General features: G+C 41.2%; 1 protein-coding gene across 3 annotated transcripts in view; it reads left to right on the forward strand.

Moving 5' to 3' along the window:
• Positions 1–891: 891 nt before the first annotated feature.
• galnt1 (UDP-N-acetyl-alpha-D-galactosamine:polypeptide N-acetylgalactosaminyltransferase 1) overlaps positions 892–16,727 on the forward strand; it is a 45,458-nt gene continuing 29,622 nt past the window's right edge. The window contains exons 1-2 of one of the 3 annotated variants that reach the window (XM_044359267.1): positions 892–1,380; positions 1,947–2,045. The gene's annotated coding sequence lies outside the window, so the exon portion shown is untranslated. Of the gene's footprint in view, positions 1,381–1,946; positions 2,046–2,557; positions 2,648–16,727 lie in introns of those variants that run through there. The other 2 variants (XM_044359265.1, XM_044359266.1) reach the window with 2 other exon arrangements.

The raw sequence follows: 16,727 nt of genomic DNA on the forward strand, positions 1-16,727 counted from the left end.
AATGTGAAAGCGAAAACCCTTTTTTGTGCATGAAAACCAGCAGCTGCCTGGAGGCACAACATGCTAGAGTTTTTATTTGCTTTAAACAGGATCAACCGTGAGTTTTGAGCCATGCGATGTTATAGAAGACTTTATAAATACTGTCTGACTTGTAAAAAAAACCAACATAGATTTTTCATTTTTCATGAAGGTATGACTCACTCGGTTATGTATCTTACAGGCTACCCATGTGGTTCAGTTTACTCTTTAACAAAGCTACATATATTTTTATTTTGTAGGCTATGTATTCTGTCAAGATTTCCTTTCATTGTCCACATGCAGGACAATCAACTTTAGTAGGCTTTGCCTGAATGTGCCAGTTGGAATTCCTGTCTTTTTCCAAATGTGTTGCAGCAGCTTCCTGCGGTTGCAGTTTATGAGGTTCTTTCTCTGCTTCAAACGGGATTAACTGCAAGGTTTATCCACTAGTGATTTGTCATATGTGATTCATAGGTCTAATTATAATACAAATACTGTCTGACTCATGTAGAAAGATGGACGGCTTTATTTTTTTTCTTTTTGTTTTGACTTCATCACTGGTATGATTTTTGTTAAATCCTTCTCATCCTTGTTGCTCCTATGCCAAGTTTATTTTTTATGAATTATAGAAAGCATAAATTCATATGTTTGTTACTGTGGCTCCAAGATTATCTTTTAACCATAATGTTTCCATTTCTGGCCATGTCGACCTAGCCCATAACACACTGATGCATGGCTCTAGACACATTTGGATGAAGTTATAATATTTTGGGGGGGGGGGGGGGGGAATATTTAACAGAGGATGGATCAGTTATAGTATTTCTTCCGGGTTGAGGAAGTGAAGGGAGGGATGAGCAGTGATGCTGCCTCTGTTTGCTCCGCACATCAGCAGCTCTAGCTCCTCTCTCTCACACACACAGAGAGAGAGAGAGAGAGAGAGAGAGAGACCGACCCAGGCAGAAGCGGCACGTCCGCCCGCAGAGCCCGATCACACCGCATAGCGTTACTGCTGCCGGCTGCACCGACACTCATATCCACGCTCTTTTCTCAAATGGATGTCTCCTCTAATATCGCCCTTTGACACCGGACGGTGCGCTTGTAGAGGCGTTCAACGCTCAACACCTCATACCCGGCTTGGTTTTGAGGTAACTGGTTTGTCTCGGCGACAGAGAGAAAGAGAGAGGGTGAGGGAGAGAGAGGACCACACTCCCCCCCCCTCATCGTTAGCTCGCTAAGCTAACGTACCTAGCCCGCTAACTTAGCTGTGATACTTTGTACCGTGTCGGCGTCAGTTTTCTCCCTCGTAGCCAGCCTGCTGTCTCTCTCCATACAGTGGTGGATTGAGGTGCCCTGCCACTCTAGGTAAGTGAACAATACAAGGAAAATATTGTGTTATTGTCGTTTTATTCCAGCCACAGTGTCAACTAAGGACCACCAGCGTTATCTGTAGCAGCAGCAGCAGCAGCAGACTGGCGCTATGGCAGAGGGGGCTCTTGTTGACAGAAGCAGCCAAGCAACCGGGATGTGATGCGACTCACCGACCGTTAAACACACATATTGTCACTTTACTTCCCAATTAATTAGCCCGGCCACAACCAGTCTGAATTGTGCTTAACGAAATTGCTGTTTTGTCGATAATGATGCTCACAAGTACTTTTTTTATTTAAAAAAAAGTCATCTAATGCTAGCATTTACTCAGCCCTGTCGACTTGTCGTGAATGGGCCACTGCCAGGTTAACAGTATCTCACACTTGCCGCATTTGACCGCAGCGAGTTTTCCAAACCGTCTCTTCAGATAAGCTGTGAGACAGTTATGAGAGAAAACTGCCTGTCTGTAAGCAGTCCGTGTTTTACAGTTGACCATATTAAGGGACTGTAGAGGTGGTTATCTTAGTGAACGTTTCCTCATTTGTTTCTGACCGTTTCAGACTTCCAGTGTTGCATCACAATCTGAGATGAGATGAGCTGTACAACCGGAATTTAACCCCTGCTTGGGGCTTGGTTGTGTCTCCTGTGTCCTGATAGAGGTCAGATGGTTTAACTCAGTTTGCTGCAAATAGGGGGGAAATGACTAGTGGCCAGATTGAACCCTTTTCGCTCCTTGAGCTATAGTCTTTGACAGCCCTCTCTCTTAGTTGAACAGAGTTTAATTACATTTCATGTAACTCAATCACTAAGAGACCTTTTATAGGGTTTGGAAGAAGCTTGTGGGGCCTTACCTGTGTATATGATGTGATAAAGAGTGAATGAGAGACTCACTGAGTGAATGAGAGAAGAGAGAATACGCGTGCATGATTAAGTACCTATTAACAATGCTGTAATTATCTCCAGAGATAAGAAAATGCATTCACTATCAATCCTGCAAGAGTCGGCAGTTGCGGAGCAGAGCAGATGAAGATGTGGGAGTGACAGGGAACCAGTTAAATTAATCTGTCATGTTTCTTAAAGGGAGGGAGAAGAGGAGCATGTATTATTTATCTCCAGTGTGTGTGTGTGTGTGTGTGTGTGTGTGTGTGTGTGTGTGTTGCGTTGTCTGTAGGTGTGCAGTAGGAGAATATGCTGCGTTTCTGGAGGGGCGTTGCTGTGTCTTTTTGTGCGACCTGTAGCACGAGTCCTGTGGTGCCAGAACGTGAGTTTGTAGCTTTTGATCATGTTTTAAACAGGAATATCTTTGTGTGTTACAGCTAATCTACACAAAAGAAGCAACACTGACTCGATCATTAAGATCAATATTCTAAAATGTGACGGTTGTTGCCTTGAAATAAATACAGATCATATGACTTACTAGCTCTCAGCACTTGAGTCTTTCCTGACCTGGGTTGTATGTGTGTCATATTCAGGACCTTGCCTCACAGCTGTATATCTGAACTCAGCCCTGTGTTAAGGCATGACTGTCCAGCATTGGAAGGAAATGAATCATGTTCCTCAATTCAAGGCTGTGGAGTCGGCATGATGTGTTTCCTGTGCTGTGTGTGTGTGTGTGTGTGTGTTGACTGTGTGTTCAGGCCTCAGCAGATGTGCCTGCCCGTGTGCGTGTATGTGTGTCTCTCTGCTTACATATTTGTGAGGGCTGATTTGGGATTTTTGGCAAAGTGGGTGAATTTTTGGACAGTCTTTGGGACATGGATTTTGTTATGAAATGAGTATCTGGATTAGGATTAAATTGGGTTCTGCGTCAAGAAGTGAGTGACACCAGTATGTACGTCATGGTGGTTTAAGCTCATATAGAGGCAATGTGTAAGTAATAGGCTGTGTGTGTTTCCGCTGTGCAATAGTAATACAGGTGGTAATAATCATAATAATAGCATGTCTTGGAATGTAATTAGTCTAATCTTTACACAATTCCCAATTATAAAGAACCTGCACATGTGCAAACAAGATGTTTCACCCTTCCGGTGTTTTTAATAATTTTCAGAAATTAGCAGAATTTTTTTCCCTTCATTTTACTGGTCGGTAGATGAAATCGAAAGCGAGGTATCCACTTTGTTTGTGTGTGTATGTGCTCATAGAGGGTGGCTTTGGTGCATTTATTGCTCTGAGCTGGTCTGGAACAATAGCTCTATTCTGGCTCATGTCTCCGGAGGGAGGCAGCAGCATTCGGCGTTCCCGGCACTCTGTGTGCCAACAAGGCCTGGTTTAGGATTGGGTTTCCACAGCCACCTGGAGCTCAGAGCACAGGAATGCCATTGTTCCTCCTTCCAGACTATGGCCGGATCAGACACACATGCAAATACACACATGCGCATAAACAAGACACATGTACACACACTTAGTTCATGGTATTCAAGATGAGCTCATACAAACCTGCTTGTCCCCCGAAACTTAGGTCACCCTTTGTTATGCTGTCATTGCTGGTATAAATAGAAAGTGAAACATCAGGCCTGCGCATCCACTGAGACCTGATATTAGCAGCGGAGCAATATGTTTGTCTGAGTGGCTGGTTAGTAATTTCACCTGCAAAACACAGTAAATAACCGAGAGCTGAACTCATTATAGTTCTGCTCGTTCTGTAGTTTAAACTCTTCCTGCTTTTTATCTGCAGCCCGCTAAAGGCTTGAGGCAGGGTTGTGAAGAGAGTAAGACGTGGTTGAAAATGAAACAACTGGTCAGTTAATCAATTCAGTTGATTGACAGAAAATTAATCAACAAAGAAGCAGTAGTCATTTATCAAAACATGCCAAAGATCATCTGGTTCCATTTTCTCCAATTTAAAGATTTTCAGCCTTTTGGTTGTGTATTATTTTAGTTTTTTTGTGTTGTTGATCAGACAAAACAAACTATTTTAATAGAAGAAATTGTAATGGGCAGTTTCCACTATTTTGAGACATTTCCTAGACCACGCAATAATCTATCAGTCATGAAAATAATAGACAGATTCTTTGATAATGAAGATAATAGTTAGTTTCAGATCAAAATGCCGCCAAAATTCAAAAAGTGTCATCTTGAAATTGAATTGGAACTCATTGATATGACCACATGTTGTTATAGAGAGTCTAGAGCAAGCTCAGCAAAAACGTATCTGTTCTAGCTGACAAAATTGCTCAGCTATATTGTAAATGAGGTGTCTACGTCAATATATTTCAGAGTCTAAATAAAGGTTGAATGACTAAAAATGTCAGTTTGACTTTGTTTACTTCAAAGTTGTCTTTTTAATCATATTTTCCTCTCACAAGAAAACAACGGAAACATCAGCTTTCAGTCAGACATCTGATTACTGACTTCTTTCTAGCCAGCTACTTCTCTGAGGCGGGTTTTGTTTTTAATAATGTTGTCTGATCACCCACACATCTGACAGATTTATTTCCGCACTTTGCATCAATTGGTTTTAGCTGTGTGGCAGCACGGAGGGAAACTGATTTGCGTCTCACAGAACAACCTATTGCAAAATTCCCTCTCCACCGTGATGTAAAAACCTTGTGTAACAATTAACATGAATATGATTTTATTTGTTTGTGTAGAATAAGTATCTGTGTGAGTATTTTCTAGGCATTTCTTTAGCCTTTCTTTTTTTTTTTTGACAAGAGACAGTAGAGAGAGAAGATGACGTTGCGATTACATGGTCAGCCTGGGCCATCAGGGTGCCCCCTTTGTCATCTTGTAATTGATAAAGTGAAGTTTGATATGCATATTCTTTATCCTGCCTTTGTTATTATTAGATTGACTCTTTAACTGTAATCTTGTAACCTAGATTTAGTGTAGTCCTCACAGAAACTCCAGATGTTAATAGCAAGTTTAGCTAGATCAGATAGCGGAGACCTAAATGGTTGATCTTAAAGTGAGAGAAACAGAAAACGGATGAGAAGCAAAGAGAGAGAGAGAGAGATAGCCATCAGCAGCATTTAGCAGGTTTTTTTTTTTTTTTTTGCCTCTGAGTTTGAAGTCAGTCAATTGCAGTTGTGTGTGTGCGTGTGCGTGTGTGTTTGCCTATGCGTGTGTGTCCTCTGGCTCTCCAGCGGGTCACATTAGGGATAGAGTTGCATAGAAGTGGGTCAGCCAGTGCCACCAGGGAGTCTTGCCAGCTCCCTGCTCACGCTCAGCCTGGAACCAACTAAAGGCCAACACAAACATAAAGCCCCAGTTTTCATTTGTGGTCAGTAAATGAGAAATGTTTGTGAGTATTAACTGTGTGTATCCTCAGATCTATAGGAAGAGACTGATCTTATCATTGATTAACTAAAAATACCTTGGTTTGTTCACTGTACTTTGACTCCTCATAAACAGCTTTGCTGGAAAGGGAAAAGCCGTGAAGGCAAAGAGAGCAGCAAGCCTAAGCTATGGCACAGTATGTTTAGACTGCATATAGGGTCTCTGCAATTGATTCAGAGCCTTTCACAGTCAGTGTGTCTCATCTGGATGGACACAGTGTTTCTGCTAGCTCAATGATAAAGAAATAGGATTTAGTCTAGTATTCAGCAGAGGTTTATTTCATCTCCTAGTTACTGTCTCTTGTTTTCTGCATTGGTTCTCCTCTGACAAGGAAATAATGGTCTGTTTCTGTCTCAGTTTGCTTGCCTGGGTCCCCGCATTGTTGAATTGAGATGACATCATGAGGTAATAAGTAGACGGTAATGTAAGCACAGTTTATGGCTCAATACAATAGAAATAAAAGCTGCTGCTTCAAATCATATACACCTCCGGTTGTTGGATAGTGTTGGAAAGCTTCTTCCTGACAGTGAGACTGGGGGAGGTCTGCATCCATCCAGATATTTCTGTAACTTTCCAAACCATCCAAACATTTCTGGCACTGGTGACGGTCTGTACCGACTTTTGTCAGGTGTGCTCTAGTGTGAAAATAGGTGGGGTGTCAAATGGTCAGCAGCAAGTAATGTTCTGTTTATCATTTAGAGTTTCTTCCTCCACGGTGTTGACTGCTGAACCACTCGCAGTAAAAAGCTTCAGCAGGGTTTCCGCCAGAAAAGTTATTAGGCCCGGCGGGGGTGGTTGGGGGGTGCGGAGCAAAAGTCAGAGGAGCAGCTGAGATTTTCACTAAAATGAGAATAGCTGGGTCACCTTAAAGGAGTCTACCTTAAGTGAGTCTGTGCATTTTAGTTTAGAAAACATCTTAATACTTTTAAAAATTCCCTAATGCTGGCCCAGCAGGGGGTCAACTTAGGCCCAGCAGTCCACCGGGCTTGCAATAAACTGGTGGAAACCCTGACTTCCGGACAAACTTTCTATAATATATAAATATTTTGAATTAGTGAGCCTCAAATTGTAGGTGGTCAGCATTCCAGCACACGAATGATGAGTTATTCACAAGATTAACATGTTTCTTGTTGTCATGTTGTCATTGAGAACAGGGTACAAGAATGAGTAACAGACATGGATCAGAGTGGTGGCATTTGCAGAGTCTGTTATAAAGGAGCCTTTTTTGAAAATAAAACCAAATATGTGATGAGTTTTGGATTGTAATTTCCGATCTTGATGTGTAAATGCCTGAGTGGAGCATGTCTGTTATGTCCGGTTCTTTGTCTGAGTATTAGAGCATCCCTAAAATTAAAGTTAAGATCTCGGCTTCAACCACGACGCACACAGACATTGAAGTTTAAAAAGGAGTATTAAAAATGAGTCTCAGTTTTGGGGACATGAATATTATTAGAGTTAGGGGAAATGAACATCAAAAGAAGTCAGATTCTAATGTGTATACAGCAGACGCGTGTAAGTTTTCAACCTTATTTGAATTTGTCTCGTATCAGGATAATAATCAAATCCTATTTTCCTCATTCTGTGTACACCTTGACATGTCAATGCAACTTTGTTTGCTTGAACGAAATCCAATTGCATCAGCAGTTGCAATTGACTTGTTGTTGCACATCCATCTAGCTTTATACTGAGTACTTCAAGTCATTCAATGACACAGTTGACTTCATAGAGGATACTGTGCATTGGATAGTATGAGGCTTTGGCACTTTGAACATCTGAATAGAGTGAAATAATATGGATGTGAACAGCTCAGTCGGGTAGCGTTAAGTAACCCTACACACCGTGTTCAGCTTAGCTCCAACAATTCCCTCCTTTGTAAGAGTGTGCTGTTCATGTGTGTCCGTATGTTGCTCACAGCATCTGTTTCAGCCTGAGATATGACCTGACAGGAAAAGACATAGTTTCCATGGCGACAGCCCCTGCTCCTTGCCCATCCCCCCCTACACCCGCCATAGGAGGAAGTGGAATATGTCCAATTTCTGCTGAGTCATGGAGAAACAATGGTGTGACACCGATTCACACACAGATGTCTCTCTTGACTCTTGAATAAGTGTGTTTTTTCACATGTTTCACTCTGTTTGACTTTTTAGACTGTGTGTTTGTTTGTGATACTGTTTTGGCTTCTCCAGCTGGCTTGTAGGCCTGTTTGTTTTGTAACACTTGAATGTCATGAGGATTTTCAAACACTGCAGAGCGCGGGGATTAACTCCATTTCTGAAGACAGCGCCTTGGTCAAGGGCAATAGCAGGAGTACTACGTACTGTAGCTTGCCTGTCAAACTCGGGACCTGCTTGCTGTGAGGTGACACTACTAAACATTTAGCGACTGTGCCGCCGTATCCACAGAGCTGCTAAGTCAAGAAAAACCCAGAGAGGATTTATAGAGATTTACGACTCAATTCTCAGTTCTTTCATCCAAAAAGAGAACTCTGCTTCTACCTGGATGACAGCTCTTAATCGGTCTTTGTTCACAGTGCTTTCACACTTGCATGGATAAAAATTGTTGTGGAAAGTCAGTTTTCTTCCATGATGCTGATTAGTAGTGTCCCTGATTGAGATTTTTTAAGACAAACTCTTGGTCATGGACTGATGGACAAAGCAAAATATTATTTATCACACACTCAGTCTGGGTTAGGGAAGAGGTACAACAAAACGTTTTATGCATAACAGATGCCCCACAGTGATTGTATGACAGGTGGATAACCAGTGAGTGCAAGCAAAAGTAGAATTGTGTGTTACGAAGCACTTTGATTTATATTTCATTTGCTGGATTAGCCAAAAATGTGTGATTATTTTATCAAGCCAATCAAACAGCTTCTCAATGAATCTTCAAAAAACGATGTTTATCAATATCACAGTATAGATTTATATGTATTGTTATAGAGGATCTTATGCATATTGCTCTCCTCTAGGCTTCACCTTTAATTATCTTCACACCTGTAACAAGATTTTTAGATTTTATTGTTAGAACAGTAGCAGGTAACAGGTATATAATCAATAGAGTAGCCCCAAATTATGTTAAAGGGTTGATGAAACGACCATACACACAGTAACATGGGCCAGCCCAGTAATGGCTTGAATAACTTTTATATTTTTCTCACCTCACTCATAACTTATAAATTAATTACTTTTTCTGTTGCTTAGTTTCTATTATGGAAAAACACTGTATTGACAGAAGGAAAAAGACGTTCAGAAATCTGACCACCCATGTACATAAAAGCTTTGCTCAACTCGGTTGGCTTGGTTTGAATGAGTTTCAAATCAAAGAGTCAACATGTTTTTGCTATTTATTCCTACTAAGAATGAAGCCTTGTGGTTTGAGTCATCCCGGCATCACAGCTGCTCGTCAGTGATACGGCTCTCTTGGTGCTTTTGTTTTCAGCTATATTTAACTAGGAGTGGGGTGCAAAGTCATGTTCATGTTCAGCTTTTTCTTCAAGTGAAGGTAAATTGTGCCAAAAGCAAAGTCATCATGTTAAAGCTAAAGTTGGTATCCAAATAGACAAACAAGGAGTACGTTCACATTGCTTTTGTTTACTTATCAGAGGTTGCTTCTAATTAGGCACCCAAACAAACCCAAGAAACAAATTCAATTGTGTAAAATCTTACACAAAGGAAACTAATGAGGATTGTGGCTACATTCTCAAAAGTGAAGCTGCACTTTCAAGGTTGTTTAGATCATCAAATGTAGCAAACAAGGTCGCGGGCAAAATTTGAATCCTAAATAGCTTACATGCACTCAAACTTTGAAAAGTCTGCAATGTGCAAGTTTTAGGGCCTCTCACACCTACCTTGTTTGGTCCAGACTTTCGGACTTTTCAGTTTGATCTGAACCAAAATTACAGGTGTGAAACTTCCAGACCGCGTCCGGACCAAACAGCCAAAGCTTGATCCAACAAAAAAAGGTGATCTCGGTCCAGATAAACTGAACCGTGGTACAGTTCGATTCTAGTGTAAAAACATTTTTTGGATGGTTCGAAATTGTCAGGTTGTTAGGCACCATGCCTGATTTCAGGCATAGAGCAGTTTGAAATTCATATAATACTTAATTCATTACATTGTACACATTTACTCCTGGACAACTTTCAGGCTCACATATCTCTTCTTGCTTTAATCCCTGCTTTCACACCAATTACAGGAAGTTCCAGCAGGCTATCGTCAGAACCGGAAAAAGGAAAATGAGCCATGGTAGCACATGGGGAGAGGAAGAGACCAAGTTTTAATTGAAATATGGTCTGACGACATTATAAAAAGTCAACTGGAAAAAACTCATAAAAATGCCGACACTTTCTAGGTATTTTCGGAGAGCATGAGAGAGAGAGAGGATATGAGAAAATGAGAGAGCAATGCCACCTGAAGATAAAATAATGCCATAATAATATTATTATAGTGACAATGGAATGAATCTGTTCACCTGCCAAATTGATATCAGACGCACACCCATGTACAAAGCAATTAATGTCAAGTACAGGGAGACGCAGCTCATGTAGGTGATGACGACAGGACGAAGGTTTGTCACATTAAGTTCTTTAGTGCGCTCCCATAATTGCAATGTGAAACCAAAACTTACCAGTCAAATCGATACAGCATAACAAAAACATGAACCTTGGTTCAGGCTTGAAAAGGGCCCTTAGATAGAAAGGAAGACAAGAACTAGAGAACAGGAGGGCACAGAGGACTCCTGCTGTGGCAGCTCTGTGCTCTGTCTTGTGTGACGGAGCGAGCTATCTGCCCCGGGCTCGCCCCAACCAAGGTACAGCACACCCCTCTGGGCCCACATACACACACCCATCCATCTCTAGTTCTTATCTGCTAGTAGTTGCTTCTCTGAGTTTCTGTCTGTGTGTGTCTGTGTGTGTGTGTGTGTGTATGTGTGTGTGTGGGTTGGTGGGTGGGTGGGTGTGTGTGTGTGGGTGGGTAGGTGGGTCTGTGTGTTTGTGTGTCTAAGGACTCTTTGAGTGGAGTTGTTCTAGCCTGGTCACACTGATAGTCATATCAACAGTTACTCCTGGCTGATGGACCACAGAACAACAGACCCATTGTTTTTCTGAGCTTGTGTGCGTGGGTGTATATAAGCCATCAGAAATTGCAGTTCTACAAGCCACAAATGTCAGACGTGCTGCGCTCATGTATCCAGGGAATGTGAGTGTGTGTGTCATATGTGCTACAGTGTAAATCTGCCAGAGGCTTGGATGTGTGTCACTTTGGCTGCAGTGGAGGATACTGCCTCTTTAATTTCTGTGGGGGGGTGGAGGGGGAGGGGGGGGTTGCCTGGCTGAAAAAATGTTTCATGAAGTCAAACAGAGACCTCCACTTTTTGTTTTGACCGTTTTTTTATTGACCAGCTGTGCAGAACACAATGCTTTGACCATTTTATTCATTCTTGCTTAAAGTGCAGAAAACTGTGTGTAGAGCTAGCCATATTATAATAGGGCCCATTGATGCATAGTAACAGGAAATAGAGATGTAAATCTGTGTGACTTCTTAATAAGGCTAGATTGGAAAGAGGATGGCCAGATTAGTCATGCCTCGGCCTCATACTGGATTTCACCTGCAGTCATTAAGTCAAAGTTATTGCAGAGCATTTGGAACTCACAATGAAGGCTTATTGGAGGTTATGTAGTGTGACTAGGAGTGTGTGAGTGTGTGTGTGTGTGTGTGTGTGTGTGTGTGTGTGTGTGTGTGTGTGTATTGGGGCTATTGACCTCATGACGGAGCTGCTTAAATGAAGTATTGATAGAGCTTGGTTAGGAAACGTGTGTGTGTGTGTGCATGCGTGCGTGCGTGTGCGTGTGTGTGTGTGCGTATGGAGTTGTATGCGTATATATTTAGATCCTCGACCAGTGATTGATTGTGCATTTTGCAGCAGCCAATAGGCTATTGAATGTCCGTTTTTTTGAAATATGGTCTCACAGATCAAACCACTTGAACTGTCCTAGTAGTGTTAAATGGCAGGATTAATGAGGGCCGAGCATGCAAACAGACAGGTAGGTTACATGCTGCTGCTGACTGCCAGTGACGGACAGAAGCTAATGGAAGGACATCTTTAGTTGTTGATGAATGGCTTTTAATGGCATTGTTTGAACAGTGAGATGAAAGATGTCATTCTCACCTGTAAAAGAACAGATTTGCTTTTTGTTGGAGGTTGAGGCAGATATTATACACACTTGCAGTGACTCAGCACACTCAACTAGTTATATTATAGGGGGTCTCCAGATGTCTGCTGCATGTATTATGTCATCCTGACTCTGAGTTTACTGAAGTTGTGTTACACTAAAGGGGACAAGTTATCCTTTTTCTGTTTTTCTGTTATTCATATATTGTTATGATGTTGGATATGTATGTTAAACATGGTCAAAATTCCAAAACTTGCGCTCATCACGCATGCCTATGAATGGCCGACCCTTCTGTAGCCTTGGTTGCTAAGGTTGTTGCTAAGGTTTTTCCATGTGTTGTTTGCATTGTCCACTCTCGTATTTTGGATCGGATTCCAGCTCGAACATGTACGTATGTATTTGAGAGGTTGACATTTTGACTAAAGAACGAGAAAAAGTAGTGAAATCCTACAACTATAGTTTATTTAATGGTTTGTTGACGTAGCCTCCCGAGTCACCGGAACTCAACTGTGATGCAGCTCCCGAGAAGCTACCTATCAGAATAGAGTGGGCTCATCGGGAGGGGGGCCTTTAAGAGACAGGAGCTAAAACAGCCTGTTTTATACAGAGGCTGAACTGAGGGGCTGCATAAAGGGTCATTATAAGATAAATAAGATGTTTTTTTTTAACTGTAAGTCATGCAAAAATATTCTAGTTGAACCCCAGAGTATAAATATAGACCTGGAAATGTGCATAATATGTCCCCTTTAACAGTACTCTTTAATTTTCTATTGCATCACTGACCAGTTGTGTATATTTGTTGCTGACCACCAACTTAATGATGACTTTCCTACTAGTACTTGAAAATAGGCAAGTATCAAATATATTAAGCTCGTGTGTTGTGCCAGTATATGGCTGCTGTAAGAAAGAGATTTCTTGCATGCAAGTTTTGTTAGATGTCTCAAACATACATTTAAATTAAAATCACAATATTCAATATTGTGTTTACAACCAAATCAATCTTTAGCAACTTCCTTGTAGTTATACTACTTCCTCTGGAACTAATTCTGTTAAAGTTATATTCTCTGCAATTTCTTTCTTGCAAAAATTAAAACAAAAAAATATTCTATTCGTATCATAGTATCTTAGAAACGCTACTGCATTTTCATTAAATTCTAGTAATTCACAGTTTTCAAAGAAAAACAATGTACAATCCTGTTTTAACTGATGAAGGAGCATATAAGGTTTAAATGTTTTTCAACAGATGAACATACTTTGAATTCTCTTGTAACAGTTTTATTTATTTATTGAAGAAAAAATAAAAACTAGCAGTGTTATTGCTTGCGGTATAGCCACAAATTGACTTGAGGCTTTTAAAAAAATGTAGTGAGAGCAACTTGTTTTTCTTGGGTGTGGGCGATGTCTGTCATACCAGCCATATGTCACAGAAAATGTTTTGGATAGGATTTCTTGCAAAGAGTGGAAACAACCATAATCCTCAGTGTGCAGTGGACTTAATTTTATGTAACTGTTTTAATTTCACCCCTTCAAGATGCCTGTTATATTTATGTGCATTTCTTTTTTAAATGACTTCTGAAGACGTTTTCTAGAATTTATCTCCGTCCCATATATGTTACTATCCTTTTTTCTGTGGAAGTTTTAAAGCCTTTTAGATACTCTGCTCTTAGAGAAACACTAGATGGAAAACTTCGTTTTGGATCATTAATGTTATTGCAGTGTATACTGCTAAAAACAGCCTCTGTTGTACAGAAAATGTGTTGAATTCACACTATGCTACAAAAGGAGGAGATTGCATGCTGCACTGAATTGCTAGGAAGTCTGTCCTGGATTGGGAATGTTGCCGGGAACGTCTGAGCACACAGCTGGGGGCATCCACGCACTTAAGCTTGATCCTGTTAACATGGCTTCAGACCAGAGCAGGGACAGCAGGGAGATATAGAACCAAGAACAAATCACAAGTCTCCAGATGTCACAAAGACACATAGAGATACTATAGATAGGAATTTGGGCTAAATCTGTTTCTTTGTAAGCAGAAGTACAGGACACAGAGAAGGGAAGGTAGTGTAGTGTGTGTGTATTGTCATCACTGTCATGCCAGTAAGTGGTCTAGTGGCCTGCTGCTCTGTTTCCTGTGCTCTCTACTCCCAGTAAACAGGAAGCAGATATGTCTCTTTCTCTCTGTAACTCTCTCCTTTCATCTGTCCTTTTCTGTCTGTCCCTTTGTCCCTTTGTTCTTCCTCTTCTTACCCAGCCTCCCTCTGTGAGTACATGCAGTATATCTAGAAAGTGACAGGCCCCTAGCTCCCAGTGCTCGTCCTTATTATGGAAAGCAAAACAGGCTGTTGTGTGAGCCGTTTCATCTAGACCAAGTGTAACATAGTGGTGTGTCCAGGGAAGTTGGACAGCTGCTTCTTACCTATTTTCTCCTTGCTCTATTCCTGGCATTCCTGTTTTTCCTCCCTGGGCTTCCCCTGGAAAGCTGTCAGAAAAAGTGAGCTACAGCTACAGTCGCCTGTGATACTGTTGTTGTCATCTTTTGTTGCCTTTCCTCTGTACCCTATTTAGCATGCATGGATTTGGTGTTTGTGCACGAGGTGCCGTAGGCCCCTCAGGGTCTTCCTTTCCCACACCACTGGAGACGAGGTGTTTGACAGAAAAGGAGGTTGAAGGGACAGGCTGGAAGGAGGTGGAGGGGAGGTGCAGTTGGCGCAGGATTGGCACTGTTTGTTGTTGCTAAGACCAAAGATGTCATCATCAGACTCCCTCTGTTACAGCATACGCTACAAACAGAGTCACATAACACATAGAAACCCTGGCTGGGAACCAAGCACACACACACACATACACACAAACAATTCATGCTGATAGAAAGCTATCACACGGTCTTAAGAAAAGAGACCTTTCTCCCTGTCTTACCCAGTCTCTTCTCTGTATCTTTCTCTGTCTTTTGAGAGAAAGCGGAACAGTTAGGTTTAATGCTTGGCCATGGCTGGTTGGTCACAGTGTGCTCACGCTGAGCTTGGGGAATTATGAAGGACTGATTTGACTGTCTGTTAGTTTTAGCTCAGCCTCAACTACCCTCCAAATTGTCCAGAACAAAGGTTGTTTTAGAGCTCCTCAACCTTGTTTGGCTCAAGTCCCATTTTGAGCACTCACGCATTAGCATGCCAACCTGACTTTGCAAGGTGCTATGTGGGTTCGGACATGCATAAACCACATGATGTGTGTTAAGTGATTTCTGCTTGCCGAAAGAAGACTTATGCTGGCAAGGAGAGATTTCTTCATTTATCCACCCATGACTCATCCTCACCTCTGCATTTGTTAGCCTGCCTCAGTCACTGGTTTTTTGGATTTCAGACAAGAATTACGTCGACCCAGGCTGAATGGAAAGAGGCCTGTGTAGGAGAAGAGTCAGACTTTGCAGATTAATAACAGGGAGTGTACTGAAGGGACGGAGAGATAGAGGCAGCAGTAGGGTGGGATGGTGAGGACAGCCTTTTGGCTACAGAGCTGCATTTTCTGTGTTGGTTCTCAGCTGGGCACATCTGGAACAAAGAGAAGTAAGGAGGTCGAAAAACAAGAGGGATGGTAAAGACTGTAAAAAGAGAAATAGGGATGCAACAATCCAGCTTTTTCTTTACCAGTATTTAAATTAAGATTTAAATGTGACACAAGTGTAGATGTTGTAGGCTAACACTTTTTTGTGCATATTTTTATTTTATCTATTGTTGTAGACAGTTTGTGAGATTTTATTGCTATAAAGCAACAATATTGGTGCAGTATTTATGATGTCCCAACTTGAAGGTTTATAAAGTATATTTAATATGTGTCACCACTTCTGGCTGATACCTACAGCAGCGTATTGCTGCCACCATGACAAAAAAATATTTACTCAGTTTCTTGTAATAATGAGAAACTTTTCTCGTTTTAACACTTTCCTTTTCATGTTATTACGAGATCCTTTTTCACACTATAACAAGATAGTTTCATGTTATGACATACTTTCCTGTTACTAGATACTAAATTATGCAATTTTAACAAGAAACCTTTCTTACTACTTTATCTTTTTATATTGCAAAATGTTTTAATTATTTCACAAAATGAATGCATCTCATTACAACAAACTTTTCTTGTCATAACATGAAACTGTTTTATATGGTTTGGTATTCTTGTGTCAGTGCAGCATTGGCCTAGATAATGTCATGTTGCACTGGCACAGCTCACTGTTTGCACAGGTCCATCTCTGCTCTTTTGCTCTGCATTACACAAGTTTCCATCTGTTAATCTAACCAGTGAGGCATCACATCTTGATGTATGAAGTGCACTAGGTAGGGCTGTAGTCAACCAAAGAAAATCTTGGTTGACTAAAATCGTACATAATCTTCAACTAATCAATTAGTCGTGGGGGGCGTTTCCCAGGCAACGACACAGAGGTTGACTCACGTACCGGAACAGCACTACACCTAGACTCCCAAACGCTATATCCATTCATTCGGATATCAAATATTTAAAAAAAATTTTTTTTTGGCCTTGCGGGGGTTCTCGTTGTGTCATTATGGAGAAACACAGATTCAGTAAACGTTCAGTATGGTCAATAAACGTTGAGAACAGTTAGACCCAGCAGTCTCCATTAGGTTGGGAGAGTTCAAAGTTCACAGGTAATTTGTTAGTCTGTCCCTCCTGCCGCAGGAAATAATGGATTACTCCTGGAAAGCTATTGATGTAGCACTTTTCTCCTTATGAAAATAACACGGAGATTATTCGACCAATGAGAATCTAGTCGGACGAGAGCATATCGACCAACTAATCGACCAGTCGACCAGCAGACTACAGCCCTAGTACTAGGTGTGTGCTTCTTTGTGTTAAAATTAGGGATGTCAACGGTTAATTA

The sequence above is a fragment of the Thunnus albacares genome, chromosome 8 (assembly GCF_914725855.1).
Source record: "Thunnus albacares chromosome 8, fThuAlb1.1, whole genome shotgun sequence".
Classification (NCBI taxonomy): domain Eukaryota; kingdom Metazoa; phylum Chordata; class Actinopteri; order Scombriformes; family Scombridae; genus Thunnus; species Thunnus albacares.